This window comes from Oncorhynchus masou, unplaced genomic scaffold (assembly GCF_036934945.1).
Source record: "Oncorhynchus masou masou isolate Uvic2021 unplaced genomic scaffold, UVic_Omas_1.1 unplaced_scaffold_1817, whole genome shotgun sequence".
NCBI classification, from domain to species: domain Eukaryota; kingdom Metazoa; phylum Chordata; class Actinopteri; order Salmoniformes; family Salmonidae; genus Oncorhynchus; species Oncorhynchus masou.
Genome location: NW_027008333.1, coordinates 92,497 through 109,796, shown reverse-complemented (window position 1 = coordinate 109,796; position 17,300 = coordinate 92,497). Strand labels below are relative to the sequence as shown.

Here is a 17,300-nt window from a genome sequence, read left to right as displayed (position 1 = left end):
GTGTACACTCACACCGTCCCCTAGGGAGCAGGCGTTAGGGACGCAGGGTATATAAGTAGTGTACACTCACACCCTCCCCTAGGGAGCAGGCGTTAGGGACGCAGTGTATATAAGTAGTGTACACTCACACCCTCCCCTAGGGAGCAGTGTATAGAAGTAGTGTACACTCACACCCTCCCCCTGGGGAGAGCAGTGTATAGAAGTAGTGTACACTCACACCCTCCCCCTAGGGAGCAGACGACAGGCGTTAGGGACGCAGTGTATATAAGTAGTGTACACTCACACCCTCCCCTAGGGAGCAGTGTATAGAAGTAGTGTACACTCACACCCTCCCCTGGGGAGCAGTGTATAGAAGTAGTGTACACTCACACCCTCCCCCTAGGGAGCAGTGTATAGAAGTAGTGTACACTCACACCCTCCCTAGGGAGCAGTGTATATAAGTAGTGTACACTCACACCCTCCCCCTAGGGAGCAGTGTATATAAGTAGTGTACACTCACACCCTCCCCTAGGGAGCAGGGAGTGTGCCACTGTATCTGGGAACAGTGCAGTGATGTACTGCGGCTCACTCAGGCAGCACCAAGGAGACCCTCAGGAAGGGAGGGGGGTGAAAGGAAGGGGGAAGGGGGAGGGGGAAGAGGGGTGAAAGGAAGGGGGGAGGGGGAAGAGGGGTGAAAGGAAGGGGAGGGGGAAGAGGGGCAGAAAGGAGGGGGAGGCGCTGCTGTTAGAATGCTGTGTCACTGGAGCTCTCTGCGTGGGCTTCCCTCTCCTCATCCCTCCATTCTCTGATCCGTCCGTCCCTATCACACTCAGTCAATCGCTGCCAACCGGGTGGCTTGAAGACACCGCACACTAACAGCAACAGTGTCTCTTTCTCTGATGCAGAGGTGTCAATGTAGGGGGGGTCATATTTCTGATTGTGTGTGTGTCTACCCCTGAGTAGTGCGTGGTGGTGCTTGAGATGGTTGAAGTGCTGTAGCATCCTCAGGCTCCTGCCATGCACTGCTGTGGTACATGCTGTGCTGCTGTGGTACATGCTGTGCTGCTGTGGTACATGCTGTGCTGCTGTGGTACATGCTGTGCTGATGTGGTACATGCTGTGCTGCTGTGGCACATGATGTGGTACATGCTGTGCTGCTGTGGCACATGATGTGGTACATGCTGATATTGTACATGCTGCTGTGGTACATGCTGTGCTGCTGTGGTACATGCTGATATTGTACATGCTGATGTGGTACATGCTGTGCTGCTGTGGTACATGCTGTGCTGATGTAGTACATGCTGTGCTGCTGTGGTACATGTTGCTGTGGTACATGTTGCGGTGGTACATGTTGCTGTGGTACATGTTGCTGTGGTACATGCTGCTGTGGTACATGCTGTGCTGATGTGGTACATGCTGTGCTGCTGTGGTACATGCTGCTGCGGTACATGTTGCTGCGGTACATGCTGCTGCGGTACATGTTGCTGTGGTACATGTTGCTGTGATACATGCTGCCGCGGTACATGCTGATGTTGTACATGCTGCCGCGGCACATGCTGATGTTGTACATGCTGATGTTGTACATGCTGATGTTGTACATGCTGCTGTGGCACATGTTGCTGTGGTACATGTTGCTGTGGTACATGATGCTGTGGTACATGATGATGTGGTACATGTTGCTGTGGTACATGATGCTGTGGTACATGCTGTGCTGATGTGGTACATGTTGCTGTAGTACATGTTGCTGTGGTACATGCTGCTGTGGTACATGCTGCTGTGGTACATGCTGTGCTGATGTGGTACATGTTGCTGTAGTACATGTTGCTGTGGTACATTTTGCCGTGGTACATGTTGCCGTGGTACATGTTGCCGTGGTACATGCTGATGTTGTACATGCTGCCGCGGTACATGCTGATGTTGTACATGCTGCAGCGGTACATGTTGCTGTGGTACATGTTGCCGTGGTACATGTTGCCGTGAGTACATGTTGTCGTGGTACATTGTTGCCGGGGTACATGCTGATGTGGTACATGCTGCGGTGGTACATGCTGCTGTGGTACATGCTGATGTTGTACATGATGATGTGGTACATACTGATGTTGTACATGCTGATGTGGTACATGCTGATGTGGTACATGCTGATGTGGTACATGATGATGTGGTACATGCGGATGTTGTACATGCTGCGCTGCTGTGACACGTTGGCGAGAAGCTGCCTGCCTGCGACGAGATGGATCTCAGTGAAGGGTGAACAGGGATGGAGTGGGGAAGGGAGGAGGATGTGATAGCGGGGGGGGGAGGGGAGAGAACACGTGATTGGGTGAGGTAGGAGATGCATGGCATGGTGATGGGTGGAGCTTAGCATCAGGCAATCCCTCCTCTCTCTCTTGCTCTCCCTTCCCTCCTCTCTCTCATGCTGCATTCTCACTCTTCCTGTCACGTCTAGTAGGTCCGCCTGCTTCCCTTCTTCCTTTCCTTCCTCCTCTTCTCTTTCTGGACTATTTCAGTGGACTCTGTCGTTCTTACAGGCTATCCACTTCCTTCCCGACTCAGTCTGAGCAACAGGGGGTCTTTCCAGGCACCTGCTCTCCCTCACTCTGTTTTCATCCACCTCTCTCTGGGGGGGGGAGTGGGGGGCGGGAGGACTGAGGTTGGGGGTGCGTCGCACCACTGTCCCGGAGCACCTCCTGGGGCACGAGTGGGGAGAGGCAAAGCGAAGTGGAGGAGGAGGATGGTGAGGAGGGTAATGCAGGCCCGTGGTGCTCGCTTCATCCTCCATGCTAATGTTCCTCTGTAGACTGTGTGTCTGGCAACAGCCCTGTCTCTCATCATGAGCCTGGCAGACCGGGTCGCCTGCTCTTTGCTCAACTGCTTTGTAAGTGGCTCTATGGCCCCTTTTTTTTCAAATTCTTGTGTGCGTGTGTTTTGTGTGGAAGTTTCTATCTCTTTTGTGTGTGTGTGCTACTCTCCTTCCTGTGCAGCGTGTGTTTGTGGGTGCGCCTGGGAGAGGGGGGCCCGGGGGGGGGGGGGCTTTGAGTCTGAGTCTGTCGGTTCTCATGGAGCCATGTCAGGGGTAGAGCTCCAATAGAGAAGTGACTGTTAGCCTAGCCTACCTAGCCTCTCTAGTAGAGAGTGGAGCGACTGGGTTAGCCTACCTAGCCTCTCTAGTAGTAGAGTGGAGCGACTGGGTTAGCCTACCCTAACCTCTCTAGTAGAGAGTGGAGCGACTTGGTTAGCCTACCTAGCCTCTCTAGTAGAGAGTGGAGCGACTGGGTTAGCCTACCTAGCCTCTCTAGTAGAGAGTGGAGTGACTGGGTTAGCCTACCTAGCGTCTCTAGTAGAGAGTGGAGCGACTGGGTTAGCCTACCTAACCTCTCTAGTAGAGAGTGGAGCGACTGGGTTAGCCTACCTAGCCTCTCTAGTAGAGAGTGGAGCGATTGGGTTAGCCTACCTAGCCTCTCTAGTAGAGAGTGGAGCGACTGGGTTAGCCTACCTAGCCTTTCCAGTAGAGAATCAAGTGACTGTGCTAGCCTACCTAGCCTCTCTAGTACAGAATGGAGCTACTGGGCTTGCCTCTCCAGTAGAGAATAGCGCGACTGTGCTAGCCTGCCTAGCCTCTCCTGTAGAGAAGGAGCGACTGGGCTAGCCTCTCCAGTAGAGAATAGCGTGACTGTGCTAGCCTACCTAGCCTCTCTAGTAGAGAATGGAGCTACTGGGCTTGCCTCTCCAGTAGAGAATAGCGCGACTGTGCTAGCCTACCTAGCCTCTCTAGTAGAGAATGGAGCTACTGGGCTTGCCTCCAGTAGAGAATAGCGCGACTGTGCTAGCCTACCTAGCCTCTCCTGTAGAGAAGGGAGTGACTGGGCTAGCCTCTCCAGTAGAGAATAGCGCGACTGTGCTAGCCTACCTAGCCTCTCTAGTAGAGAATGGAGCTACTGGGCTTGCCTCTCCAGTAGAGAATAGCGCGACTGTGCTAGCCTACCTAACCTCTCTAGTAGAGAATGGAGCTACTGGGCTTGCCTCTCCAGTAGAGAATAGCGCGACTGTGCTAGCCTACCTAGCCTCTCCTGTAGAGAAGGGAGCGACTGGGCTAGCCTCTCCCAGTAGAGAATAGCGCGACTGTGCTAGCCTACCTAGCCTCTAGTAGAGAATGGAGCTACTGGGCTTGCCTCTCCAGTAGAGAATAGCGCGACTGTGCTAGCCTACCTAGCCTCTCTAGTAGAGAATGGAGCTACTGGGCTTGCCTCTCCAGTAGAGAATAGCGCAACTGTGCTAGCCTACCTAGCCTCTCTAGTAGAGAATGGAGCTACTGGGCTTGCCTCTCCAGTAGAGAATGGAGCGACTGTGCTAGCCTACCTAGCCTCTCTAGTAGAGAATGGAGCTACTGGGCTAGCCTCTCCAGTAGAGAATAGCGCGACTGTGCTAGCCTAGCCAGGCTTAGAGAAGGCTGTGTTGTATTAATTCAGCAGGAGTCGTGTTATAGCGACGTAAGAGGAGGAGAAGCGAGACTGGGACTGTGCTAGTGTACCTAGCCTCTCCAGTTAAGAATAAAGGGACTGTGCTAGTGTACCTAGCCTCTCCAGTTAAGAATAAAGGGACTGTGCTAGCGTAGTAGCTAGCCTCTGAGCAGTAGCGCTTGATCTGAGTCGTGCTGTAGGGATGTACCGTGTGAGGGATATGAACAATACATGACTAATGTTACAGCAGTGGCAAGCAGGTGGTGGTGGTTGGATGGTACTGTTCTCTGTTAGCAGGTGGTGGTTGGATGGTACTGTTCTCTGTTAGCAGCTGGTGGTTGGATGGTACTGTTCTCTGTTAGCAGCTGGTGGTTGGATGGTACTGTTCTCTATTAGCAGGTGGTGGTTGGATGGTACTGTTCTCTATTAGCAGGTGGTGGTTGGATGGTACTGTTCTCTATTAGCAGGTGGTGGTGGGATGGTACTGTTCTCTGTTAGCAGGTGGTGGTTGGATGGTACTGTTCTCTATTAGCAGGTGGTGGTTGGATGGTACTGTTCTCTATTAGCAGGTGGTGGTTGGATGGTACTGTTCTCTATTAGCAGGTGGTGGTTGGATGGTACTGTTCTCTATTAGCAGGTGGTGGTTGGATGGTACTGTTCTCTATTAGCAGCTGGTGGTTGGATGGTACTGTTCTCTATTAGCAGCTGGTGGTTGGATGGTACTGTTCTCTATTAGCAGCTGGTGGTTGGATGGTACTGTTCTCTGTTAGCAGGTGGTGGTTGGATGGTACTGTTCTCTATTAGCAGGTGGTGGTTGGATGGTACTGTTCTCTATTAGCAGGTGGTGGTTGGATGGTACTGTTCTCTGTTAGCAGGTGGTGGTTGGATGGTACTGTTCTCTATTAGCAGGTGGTGGTTGGATGGTACTGTTCTCTGTTAGCAGGTGGTGGTTGGATGGTACGGTTCTCTGTTAGCAGGTGGTGGTTGGATGGTACGGTTCTCTGTTAGCAGGTGGTGGTTGGATGGTACTGTTCTCTGTTAGCAGCTGGTGGTTGGATGGTACTGTTCTCTGTTAGCAGCTGGTGGTTGGATGGTACTGTTCTCTGTTAGCAGCTGGTGGTTGGATGGTACTGTTCTCTGTTAGCAGGTGGTGGTTGGATGGTACTGTTCTCTGTTAGCAGGTGGTGGTTGGATGGTACTGTTCTCTATTAGCAGGTGGTGGTTGGATGGTACTGTTCTCTATTAGCAGGTGGTGGTTGGATGGTACTGTTCTCTATTAGCAGGTGGTGGTTGGATGGTACTGTTCTCTATTAGCAGGTGGTGGTTGGATGGTACTGTTCTCTATTAGCAGGTGGTGGTGGTTGGATGGTACTGTTCTCTGTTAGCAGGTGGTGGATGGTACTGTTCTCTGTTAGCAGGTGGTGGTTGGATGGTACTGTTCTCTGTTAGCAGGTGGTGGTTGGATGGTACTGTTCTCTATTAGCAGGTGGTGGTTGGATGGTACTGTTCTCTATTAGCAGGTGGTGGTTGGATGGTACTGTTCTCTGTTAGCAGGTGGTGGTTGGATGGTACTGTTCTCTGTTAGCAGGTGGTGGTTGGATGGTACTGTTCTCTATTAGCAGGTGGTGGTGGTTGGATGGTACTGTTCTCTGTTAGCAGGTGGTGGTTCGATGGTACTGTTCTCTGTTAGCAGCTGGTGGTTGGATGGTACTGTTCTCTGTTAGCAGCTGGTGGTTGGATGGTACTGTTCTCTGTTAGCAGGTGGTGGTTGGATGGTACTGTTCTCTGTTAGCAGGTGGTGGTGGTTGATTGGTACTGTTCTCTGTTAGCAGGTGGTGGTGGTTGATTTGGTACTGTTCTCTGTTAGCAGGTGGTGGTTGGATGGTACTGTTCTCTGTTAGCAGGTGGTGGTTGGATGGTACTGTTCTCTGTTAGCAGGTGGTGGTTGGATGGTACTGTTCTCTGTTAGCAGGTGGTGGTTGGATGGTACTGTTCTCTGTTAGCAGGTGGTGGTTGGATGGTACTGTTCTCTATTAGCAGGTGGTGGTTGGATGGTACTGTTCTCTATTAGCAGGTGGTGGTTGGATGGTACTGTTCTCTATTAGCAGGTGGTGGTTGGATGGTACTGTTCTCTATTAGCAGGTGGTGGTGGTTGGATGGTACTGTTCTCTGTTAGCAGGTGGTGGTTGGATGGTACTGTTCTCTGTTAGCAGGTGGTGGTTGGATGGTACTGTTCTCTGTTAGCAGGTGGTGGTTGGATGGTACTGTTCTCTATTAGCAGGTGGTGGTTGGATGGTACTGTTCTCTATTAGCAGGTGGTGGTTGGATGGTACTGTTCTCTGTTAGCAGGTGGTGGTTGGATGGTACTGTTCTCTGTTAGCAGGTGGTGGTTGGATGGTACTGTTCTCTATTAGCAGGTGGTGGTGGTTGGATGGTACTGTTCTCTGTTAGCAGGTGGTGGTTGGATGGTACTGTTCTCTGTTAGCAGCTGGTGGTTGGATGGTACTGTTCTCTGTTAGCAGCTGGTGGTTGGATGGTACTGTTCTCTGTTAGCAGGTGGTGGTTGGATGGTACTGTTCTCTGTTAGCAGGTGGTGGTGGTTGATTGGTACTGTTCTCTGTTAGCAGGTGGTGGTGGTTGATTTGGTACTGTTCTCTGTTAGCAGGTGGTGGTTGGATGGTACTGTTCTCTGTTAGCAGGTGGTGGTTGGATGGTACTGTTCTCTGTTAGCAGGTGGGGGTTGGATGGTACTGTTCTCTGTTAGCAGGTGGTGGTTGGATGGTACTGTTCTCTGTTAGCAGGTGGTGGTTGGATGGTACTGTTCTCTGTTAGCAGGTGGTGGTTGGATGGTACTGTTCTCTATTAGCAGGTGGTGGTTGGATGGTACTGTTCTCTATTAGCAGGTGGTGGTTGGATGGTACTGTTCTCTGTTAGCAGGTGGTGGTTGGATGGTACTGTTCTCTGTTAGCAGGTGGTGGTTGGATGGTACTGTTCTCTATTAGCAGGTGGTGGTGGTTGGATGGTACTGTTCTCTGTTAGCAGGTGGTGGTTGGATGGTACTGTTCTCTGTTAGCAGGTGGTGGTTGGATGGTACTGTTCTCTGTTAGCAGCTGGTGGTTGGATGGTACTGTTCTCTGTTAGCAGGTGGTGGTTGGATGGTACTGTTCTCTGTTAGCAGGTGGTGGTGGTTGATTGGTACTGTTCTCTGTTAGCAGGTGGTGGTGGTTGATTTGGTACTGTTCTCTGTTAGCAGGTGGTGGTTGGATGGTACTGTTCTCTGTTAGCAGGTGGTGGTTGGATGGTACTGTTCTCTGTTATTCGATGCTGCTGATGTGCACTGTCTGCAGTTTCTCTGCTCTGGCATGTGGCAGAGGGGAGGTGGGGGGGAGGAGAGAGAGAAGTGGTTGGTCTTCTTTGTAATCAGTCTCCGTACTGAGCCAGGGTCTCTGTCTCAGTTACTTAAAAGACCTGACAGGTCTTGAAAACAATATAGTTGAAGCTCCTCATCAGGCTTTTATCAGGCCACTTCTCCTCATCGGGCTTTAATCAGGCCACTTCTCCTCATCGGGCTTTTATCTGGCCAGGTCTCCTCATCGGGCTTTAATCAGGCCACTTCTCCTCATCGGGCTTTAATCAGGCCACTTCTCCTCATCGGGCTTTAATCAGGCCACTTCTCCTCATCAGGCTTTAATCAGGCCACTTCTCCTCATCGGGCTTTAATCAGGCCACTTCTCCTCATCAGGCTTTAATCAGGCCACTTCTCCTCATCGGGCTTTAATCAGGCCACTTCTCCTCATCAGGCTTTAATCAGGCCACTTCTCCCCATCAGGCTTTAATCAGGCCACTTCTCCTCATCTGGCTTTAATCAGGCCACTTCTCCTCATCGGGCTTTAATCAGGCCACTTCTCCTCATCAGGCTTTAATCAGGCCACTTCTCCTCATCGGGCTTTAATCAGGCCACTTCTCCCCATCAGGCTTTAATCAGGCCACTTCTCCTCATCGGGCTTTAATCAGGCCACTTCTCCTCATCGGGCTTTAATCAGGCCACTTCTCCCCATCAGGCTTTAATCAGGCCACTTCTCCTCATCGGGCTTTAATCAGGCCACTTCTCCTCATCGGGCTTTAATCAGGCCACTTCTCCTCATCGGGCTTTTATCAGGCCACTTCTCCTCATCGGGCTTTAATCAGGCCACTTTTATCAGATCAGTGCAATGAAGGAGAGGACAGAGTTTTTGAGGGAGGGAGGGAGGGAGGGAGGGAGGGAGGAGGAGGGAGGGAGGGAGAGAGGGAGAGGGAGAGAGGGAGAGAGAGAGAAGCCCAAGGTCCTCAGGTTAATCTCATGTGTGCTCTCCAAACCCCCCACCAAAACCACTCACAAGCCCATAGTGAGCTCTGATTGGCTAAGCGCTGCATTATGAAACTGAATAGTTGGTTTCATAATGTCCCAAGCTGGCACCAGTACCAGAGCTTTTGGTATTGCCAACACAAATTATTTCAGAGTTAAGTTTCTAGCACTCATCTGCTAGCTTTGAATCAAACATTTATTTTGGCATACCAATAAATGATTTAAAAAAACTCCAGTCCCCCCCCAATCCCCATCCATCTCTCCTCCTCTTCCTCTGCCTTGGTCATGTTTGTTTCTGCTGCAAATATATTCATTTTGCCAAATTGAGCCAAAAATACTAATGTAATTGATTCGTTTTTGTTTCCAAGAATCAGGTGCAATTCTAGCTCTCTGTCCTCTGTGTTGGCTAGGTGAATCAGGGGAGTGCAGCTGGGGCTCTCCCTCTCTGCCCCTGGCCTGCACCCGGGGGCTCCCCTTCTGCCCCTGGCCTGCGCCCGGAGGGTTCCCCTTCTGCCCCTGGCCTGCACCCGGGGGGCTCCCCTTCTGCCCCTGGCCTGCGCCGGAGAGTTCCCCTTCTGCAGATTTGTACCTTGTCAGATTTGTACCTTGTCAGCTCGGGGGTTTGAACTCGCAACCTACGATTGTTAGTCCAACGCTCTAACCACTAGACTACCTGCCCCCTCCCCCCTACACTCTAACCACTAGGCTACCTGCCGCCCCTACACTCTAACCACTAGGCTACCTGCCGCCCCTACACTCTAACCACTAGGCTACCTGCCGCCCCTACACTCTAACCACTAGGCTACCTACCGCGTTACAGGGAAGACATCTTCCTCCCTCATGTGGTACCCTTCCTGCAGGCTCATCCTGACATGACCCTCCAGCATGACAATGCCACCAGGCATACTGCTCGTTCTGTGTGTGATTTCCTGCAAGACAGGAATGTCAGTGTTCTGCCATGGCCAGCGAAGAGCCCGGATCTCAATCCCATTGAGCACGTCTGGGACCTGTTGGATCGGAGGGTGAGGGCTAGGGCCATTCCCCCCCAGAAATGTCCGGGACTTTACAGGTGCCTTGGAGGAAGAGTTAGAACTCAATGAGGAGGAGATGCACTGCAGTATTTACTGCAGCTGGTGGCCACACCAGATACTGACTTTTGATTTTGACTCCCCCCCCCCTTTGTTCAGGGAAACATTATTCCATTTCTGTTAGTCACCTTTTCCGTTTGTCTCAGTTGTTGAATCTTTTTATGTTCATACAAATATTTACACACGTTAAGTTTTCTGAAGATAAATGCAGTTGACTTTTCTTTTTCTGCTGAGTTCATAACCTTCAAACCGCAGAGACGTCATCTCCTAGAGGTGCGTACTCACTCAGTCACTCAGTCACTCACTCAGTCACTCAGTCACTCAGTCACTCACTCAGTCACTCACTCAGTCACTCAGTCACTCAGTCACTCAGTCACTCACTCACTCACTCACTCACTCAGTCACTCAGTCACTCAGTCACTCAGTCACTCACTCACTGATAAATACAGTACACAATACTAATGCAGGGTTCTGGAATAATCCAGGGAATTCTAATCCAGCCACAAAGCCCTAGTCAGATTAGGTTGAAAGCACCAGTCTCCCGACGAGGAACGACACGACTGCACTTTGTTTCCAAGGAAGAATTGGGTGAGAATCTAGCAAGAGGAGGGGGGGAGGGAGATTTTTGTTTCCATAGCAACCACACTCATTCAGATTTATTCAGGATGGCAACACATGTTCGTATGCCTTTCCTTTGTCTGTTTTTGCCTGATTTACCAGTCTGTGAATACCAGTCTGGGCCTGACTACCAGTCTGTGAATACCAGTCTGGGCCTGACTACCAGTCTGTGAATACCAGTCTGGGCCTGACTACCAGTCTGTGAATACCAGTCTGGGCCTGACTACCGGTCTGTGAATACCAGTCTGGGCCTGACTACCAGTCTGTGAATACCAGTCTGGGCCTGACTACCAGTCTGTGAATACCAGTCTGGGCCTGACTACCAGTCTGTGTCTGACTACCGGTCTGTGAATACCAGTCTGGGCCTGACTACCAGTCTGGGCCTGACTACCGGTCTGTGAATACCAGTCTGGGCCTGACTACCGGTCTGTGAATACCAGTCTGGGCCTGACTACTGGTCTGTGAATACCTGTCTGGGCCTGACTACCGGTCTGTGAATACCTGTCTGGGCCTGACTACCAGTCTGTGAATACCAGTCTGGGCCTGACTACCAGTCTGTGAATACCAGTCTGGGCCTGACTACCAGTCTGTGAATACCAGTCTGGGCCTGACTACCAGTCTGTGAATACCAGTCTGGGCCTGACTACTGGTCTGTGAATACCAGTCTGGGCCTGACCTCTGGTCTGTGAATACCTGTCTGGGCCTGACTACCGGTCTGTGTCTGACTACTGGTCTGTGAATACATTTACATTACATTTACATTTAAGTCATTTAGCAGACGCTCTTATCCAGAGCGACTTACAAATTGGTGAATTCACCTTCTGACATCCAGTGGAACAGCCACTTTACAATAGTGCATCTAAGTCATTAAGGGGGGGGTGAGAAGGATTACTTATCCTATCCTAGGTATTCCTTGAAGAGGTGGGGTTTCAGGTGTCTCCGGAAGGTGGTGATTGACTCCGCTGTCCTGGCGTCGTGAGGGAGTTTGTTCCACCATTGGGGGGCCAGAGCAGCGAACAGTTTTGACTGGGCTGAGCGGGAACTGTACTTCCTCAATGGTAGGGAGGCGAGCAGGCCAGAGGTGGATGAACGCAGTGCCCTTGCTTGGGTGTAGGGCCTGATCAGAGCCTGGAGGTACTGCGGTGCCGTTCCCTCACAGCTCCGTAGGCAAGCACCATGGTCTTGTAGCGGATGCGAGCTTCAACTGGAAGCCAGTGGAGAGAGCGGAGGAGCGGGGTGACGTGAGAGAACTTGGGAAGGTTGAACACCAGACGGGCTGCGGCGTTCTGGATGAGTTGTAGGGGTTTAATGGCACAGGCAGGGAGCCCAGCCAACAGCGAGTTGCAGTAATCCAGACGGGAGATGACAAGTGCCTGGATTAGGACCTGCGCCGCTTCCTGTGTGAGGCAGAGTCGTACTCTGCGGATGTTGTAGAGCATGAACCTACAGGAACGGGCCACCGCCATGATGTTGGTTGAGAACGACAGGGTGTTGTCCAGGATCACGCCAAGGTTCTTAGCGCTCTGGGAGGAGGACACAATGGAGTTGTCAACCGTGATGGCGAGATCATGGAACGGGCAGTCCTTCCCCGGGAGGAAGAGCAGCTCCGTCTTGCCGAGGTTCAGCTTGAGGTGGTGATCCGTCATCCACACTGATATGTCTGCCAGACATGCAGAGATGCGATTCGCCACCTGGTCATCAGAAGGGGGAAAGGAGAAGATTAATTGTGTGTCGTCTGCATAGCAATGATAGGAGAGACCATGTGAGGTTATGACAGAGCCAAGTGACTTGGTGTATAGCGAGAATAGGAGAGGGCCTAGAACAGAGCCCTGGGGGACACCAGTGGTGAGAGCGCGTGGCGAGGAGACAGATTCTCGCCACGCCACCTGGTAGGAGCGACCTGTCAGGTAGGACGCAATCCAAGCGTGGGCCGCGCCGGAGATGCCCAACTCGGAGAGGGTGGAGAGGAGGATCTGATGGTTCACAGTATCGAAGGCAGCCGATAGGTCTAGAAGGATGAGAGCAGAGGAGAGAGAGTTAGCTTTAGCAGTGCGGAGCGCCTCCGTGATGCAGAGAAGAGCAGTCTCAGTTGAATGACTAGTCTTGAAACCTGACTGATTTGGATCAAGAAGGTCATTCTGAGAGAGATAGAGGGAGAGCTGGCCAAGGACGGCACGTTCAAGAGTTTTGGAGAGAAAAGAAAGAAGGGATACTGGTCTGTAGTTGTTGACATCGGAGGGATCGAGTGTAGGTTTCTTCAGAAGGGGTGCAACTCTCGCTCTCTTTGAAGACGGAAGGGACGTAGCCAGCGGTCAGGGATGAGTTGATGAGCGAGGTGAGGTAAGGGAGAAGGTCCCCGGAAATGGTCTGGAGGAGAGAGGAGGGGATAGGGTCGAGCGGGCAGGTTGTTGGGCGGCCGGCCGTCACAAGAAGCGAGATTTCATCTGGAGAGAGAGGGGAGAAAGAGGTCAGAGCACAGGGTAGGGCAGTGTGAGCAGAACCAGCGGTGTCGTTTGACTTAGCAAACGAGGATCGGATGTCGTCGACCTTCTTTTCAAAATGGTTGACGAAGTCATCTGCAGAGAGGGAGGAGGGGGGAGGGGGAGGAGGATTCAGAAGGGAGGAGAAGGTGGCAAAGAGCTTCCTAGGGTTAGAGGCAGATGCTTGGAATTTAGAGTGGTAGAAAGTGGCTTTAGCAGCAGAGACAGAGGAGGAAAATGTAGAGAGGAGGGAGTGAAAGGATGCCAGGTCCGCAGGGAGGCGAGTTTTCCTCCATTTCCGCTCGGCTGCCCGGAGCTCTGTTCTGTGAGCTCGCAATGAGTCATCGAGCCACGGAGCGGGAGGGGAGGACCGAGCCGGCCTGGAGGATAGGGGACATAGAGAGTCAAAGGATGCAGAAAGGGAAGAGAGGAGGGTTGAGGAGGCAGAGTCAGGAGAAAGGTTGGAGAAGGTATGAGCAGAGGGAAGAGATGAAAGGATGGAAGAGGAAAGAGTAGCGGGGGAGAGAGAGCGAAGGTTGGGACGGCGCGATACCATCCGAGTAGGGGCAGTGTGGGAAGTGTTGGATGAGAGCGAGAGGGAAAAGGATACAAGGTAGTGGTCGGAGACTTGGAGGGGAGTTGCAGTGAGGTTAGTGGAAGAACAGCATCTAGTAAAGATGAGGTCGAGCGTATTGCCTGCCTTGTGAGTAGGGGGAAGGTGAGAGGGTGAGGTCAAAAGAGGAGAGGAGTGGAAAGAAGGAGGCAGAGAGGAATGAGTCAAAGGTAGACGTGGGGAGGTTAAAGTCGCCCAGGACTGTGAGAGGTGAGCCGTCCTCAGGAAAGGAGCTTATCAAGGCATCAAGCTCATTGATGAACTCTCCGAGGGAACCTGGAGGGCGATAAATGATAAGAATGTTAAGCTTGAAAGGGCTGGTAACTGTGACAGCATGGAATTCAAAGGAGGCGATAGATAGATGGGTAAGGGGAGAGAGAGAGAATGACCACTTGGGAGAGATGAGGATCCCGGTGCCACCACCCCGCTGACCAGAAGCTCTCGGGGTGTGCGAGAACACGTGGGCGGACGAAGAGAGAGCAGTAGGAGTAGCAGTGTTATCTGTGGTGATCCATGTTTCCGTCAGTGCCAGGAAGTCGAGGGACTGGAGGGAGGCATAGGCTGAGATGAACTCTGCCTTGTTGGCCGCAGATCGGCAGTTCCAGAGGCTACCGGAGACCAGGAACTCCACGTGGGTCGTGCGCGCTGGGACCACCAGATTAGGGTGGCCGCGGCCACGCGGTGTGGAGCGTTTGTATGGTCTGTGCAGAGAGGAGAGAACAGGGATAGATAGACACATAGTTAACAGGGTACAGAAGAGGCTACGCTAATGCAAAGGAGATTGGAATGACAAGTGGACTACACGTCTCGAATGTTCAGAAAGTTAAGCTTACGTAGCAAGAATCTTATTGACTAAAATGATTGAAATGAAACAGTACTGCTGGAGTAGGCTAGCTGGTAGTGGCTGCGATGTTGACACTACACTAATCAAGTCGTTCCGTCGAGTGTAATAGTTTCTACAGTGCTGCTATTCGGGGCTAGCTGGCTAGCTAGCAAGGTTGATTGCGTTCCGTTACTTAAAAGAACGACAATAGCTGGCTGGCTAACCTAGAAAATCGCTCTAGGCTACACAATTGTCTTAGATACAAAGACGGCTATGTAGCTAGCTAGCTACGATCAAACAAAACAAACCGTTGTACTGTAATAGTTACTACAGTGCTGCTATTCGGGGCTAGCTGGCTAGCTACGTTAGAAGAACGACAATAGCTGGCCAGCTAACCTAGAAAATCGCTCTAGACTACACAATTGTCTTAGATACAAAGACGGCTATGTAGCTGGCTAGCTACGATCAAACAAATCAAACCGTTGTACTGTAATGAAGTGAAATGAAAATGTGATACTACCTGTGGAACGACGCGGAATGTTGACCGGGTAGTTGGAGTTCAATTCGGTAGAGGTTGGCTAGCTGTTGGCTAGCTAGCTAGCAGCATTTCCTACGTTAAGGACGACAAATAGCTGGCTAGCTAACCTCGGTAAATTAAGATAATCACTCTAAGTCTACACACTCTAAACTGCACAATTATCTTGGATACGAAGACAACTATGTAGCTAGCTGACACTACGCTAATCGAGTCGTTCAGTTGAGTGTAATAGTTTCTACAGTGCTAGTGGACAGTGGATGTTAGCTAGCTGCTTAGCTACTTAGCTAGCTGCTTAGCTAGCTGCTGGGCAGATACGTTAGGACGACGAAATACGATAATTATGCAATTGTCGTTGATACAAAGACGGCTATGTAGCTGGCTAAGAAGAAATTGCTAAGATTAGACAAATCAAACCGTTGTACTATAACGAAATGTAATGAAAAGTTATAAAAAGTTATACTACCTGCGGACCGAAGTGTAGATGCGGCCGCTCGCTCCAACCGGATACCTGTCTGGGCCTGACTACCGGTCTGTGAATACCGGTCTGGGCCTGACTACCAGTCTGTGAATACCTGTCTGGGCCTGACTACTGGTCTGTGAATACCAGTCTGGGCCTGACTACTGGTCTGTGAATACCAGTCTGGGCCTGACTACTGGTCTGTGAATACCAGTCTGGGCCTGACTACTGGTCTGTGAATACCAGTCTGGGCCTGACTACTGGTCTGTGAATACCAGTCTGGGCCTGACTACTGGTCTGTGAATACCAGTCTGGGCCTGACTACTGGTCTGTGAATACCAGTCTGGGCCTGACTACTGGTCTGTGAATACCGGTCTGGGCCTGACTACCAGTCTGTGAATACCTGTCTGGGCCTGACTACTGGTCTGTGAATACCAGTCTGGGCCTGACTACTGGTCTGTGAATACCAGTCTGGGCCTGACTACTGGTCTGTGAATACCTGTCTGGGCCTGACTACCGGTCTGTGAATACCTGTCTGGGCCTGACTACCGGTCTGTGAATACCTGTCTGGGCCTGACTACCAGTCTGTGAATACCTGTCTGGGCCTGACTTACCGGTCTGTGTGTGTGTGTGTGTGTGTGTGCTCGCGCAGTAATTCCTGTAAATGGAGTCTCAGTCACTCTAAGGGATTTGAACGCCATTGTTTTTAAGAGCCGTAGGGACATCCCAATGTGGGGGCTTTTAGAACAGCAGTGACGAAGCAAAATTACATTGTTGGCTCATCAGGTCACAGCCGTACAACAGACTCTGTTCTTCCGGGCTTTGCCTGTTGGGACCGAGGCCGAGCGTTTTTCTCTCCTCTATCTCTAGTCCGGTATGGTAGAGGTTTGATTTATTCATCCCACTTCCCCAGCTTTTCATACCGCACCTGCCCACACCCGCTGGGCTTTCTGTCCGACTCCCGCCCGCTACCGCAAGAACCTGTCCCAAGCGGTATTACTGGCCTATATCAGCCAATGCACTAGACCTACTGTAGTTTGAAGAGGGCAGAGTTGGGGAGACTTACACAGGGAAGATTTTCAGAAAAATACAAATATGGGCGATCAATATTTTATATTTTTTAGGCAATGTAGTAAACTATAGCGTAATTCTATTTATGAAGCACATTTCCATGAACAGATAATGTCCCTGTGCTTCTCCACGCAGGCAGCTACCCCTACTCTATTTAATTGGACCACACACACACACACACACACCTGCTCTAGCACCTAATGGCTACTAAAGTAGTGACACAGTGACTCTTTAACATTGTCTTGCGCTACATTTGGCATATAGGATATAGCCTACCTTTTTTTAGGAGGACGATTTGCATGGAGAGATAAATGGGTTATTAATATTGAGAACGCACTGTGGTAGCGTTTCCTCTCTGTGGTAGCATTTCGCTCTCTGTGGTAGCGTTTCGCTCTCTGGGGTAGCGTTTCGCTCTCTGGGGTAGCGTTTCGCTCTCTGTAGCGTTTCCCTCTCTGTGTAGCGTTTCCCTCTGTGGTAGCGTTTCCCTCTCTGGGGTAGCGTTTCCCTCTCTGTGGTAGAGTTTCCCTCTGTGGTAGCCTATGCGAATGACGTGCCTTTTTCTTTGCAATGACGATCACATTTTTTTAAATGCACACTAAACATGTTGGATTACGTAATGAAAAAGAGGGCACTGCAGAATTGTACTATGTAGCATTGATGCAATGACCCTGTCGGGTCTGATCGAGGCGCGTCCCTGTTATGAGTTTTTAGTGCAGTATTAATGGGACGGGAGCCCGCGCCAGCCGACACTTGCTGGCCCATTCACCAGCGAAAGTACACTGTATGCTGGGAAGACTGACGAGGGGAGTGCTGAGCCGAGCAGGGATACTA

The 17,300-nt window shown here is 51.2% G+C and overlaps 1 pseudogene; it reads left to right on the top strand.

Moving 5' to 3' along the window:
• The first annotated feature begins 2,711 nt into the window (after positions 1 to 2,711).
• The window catches only part of LOC135532325 (myotubularin-related protein 4-like), a 97,869-nt pseudogene continuing 83,280 nt past the window's right edge, over positions 2,712 to 17,300 (top strand).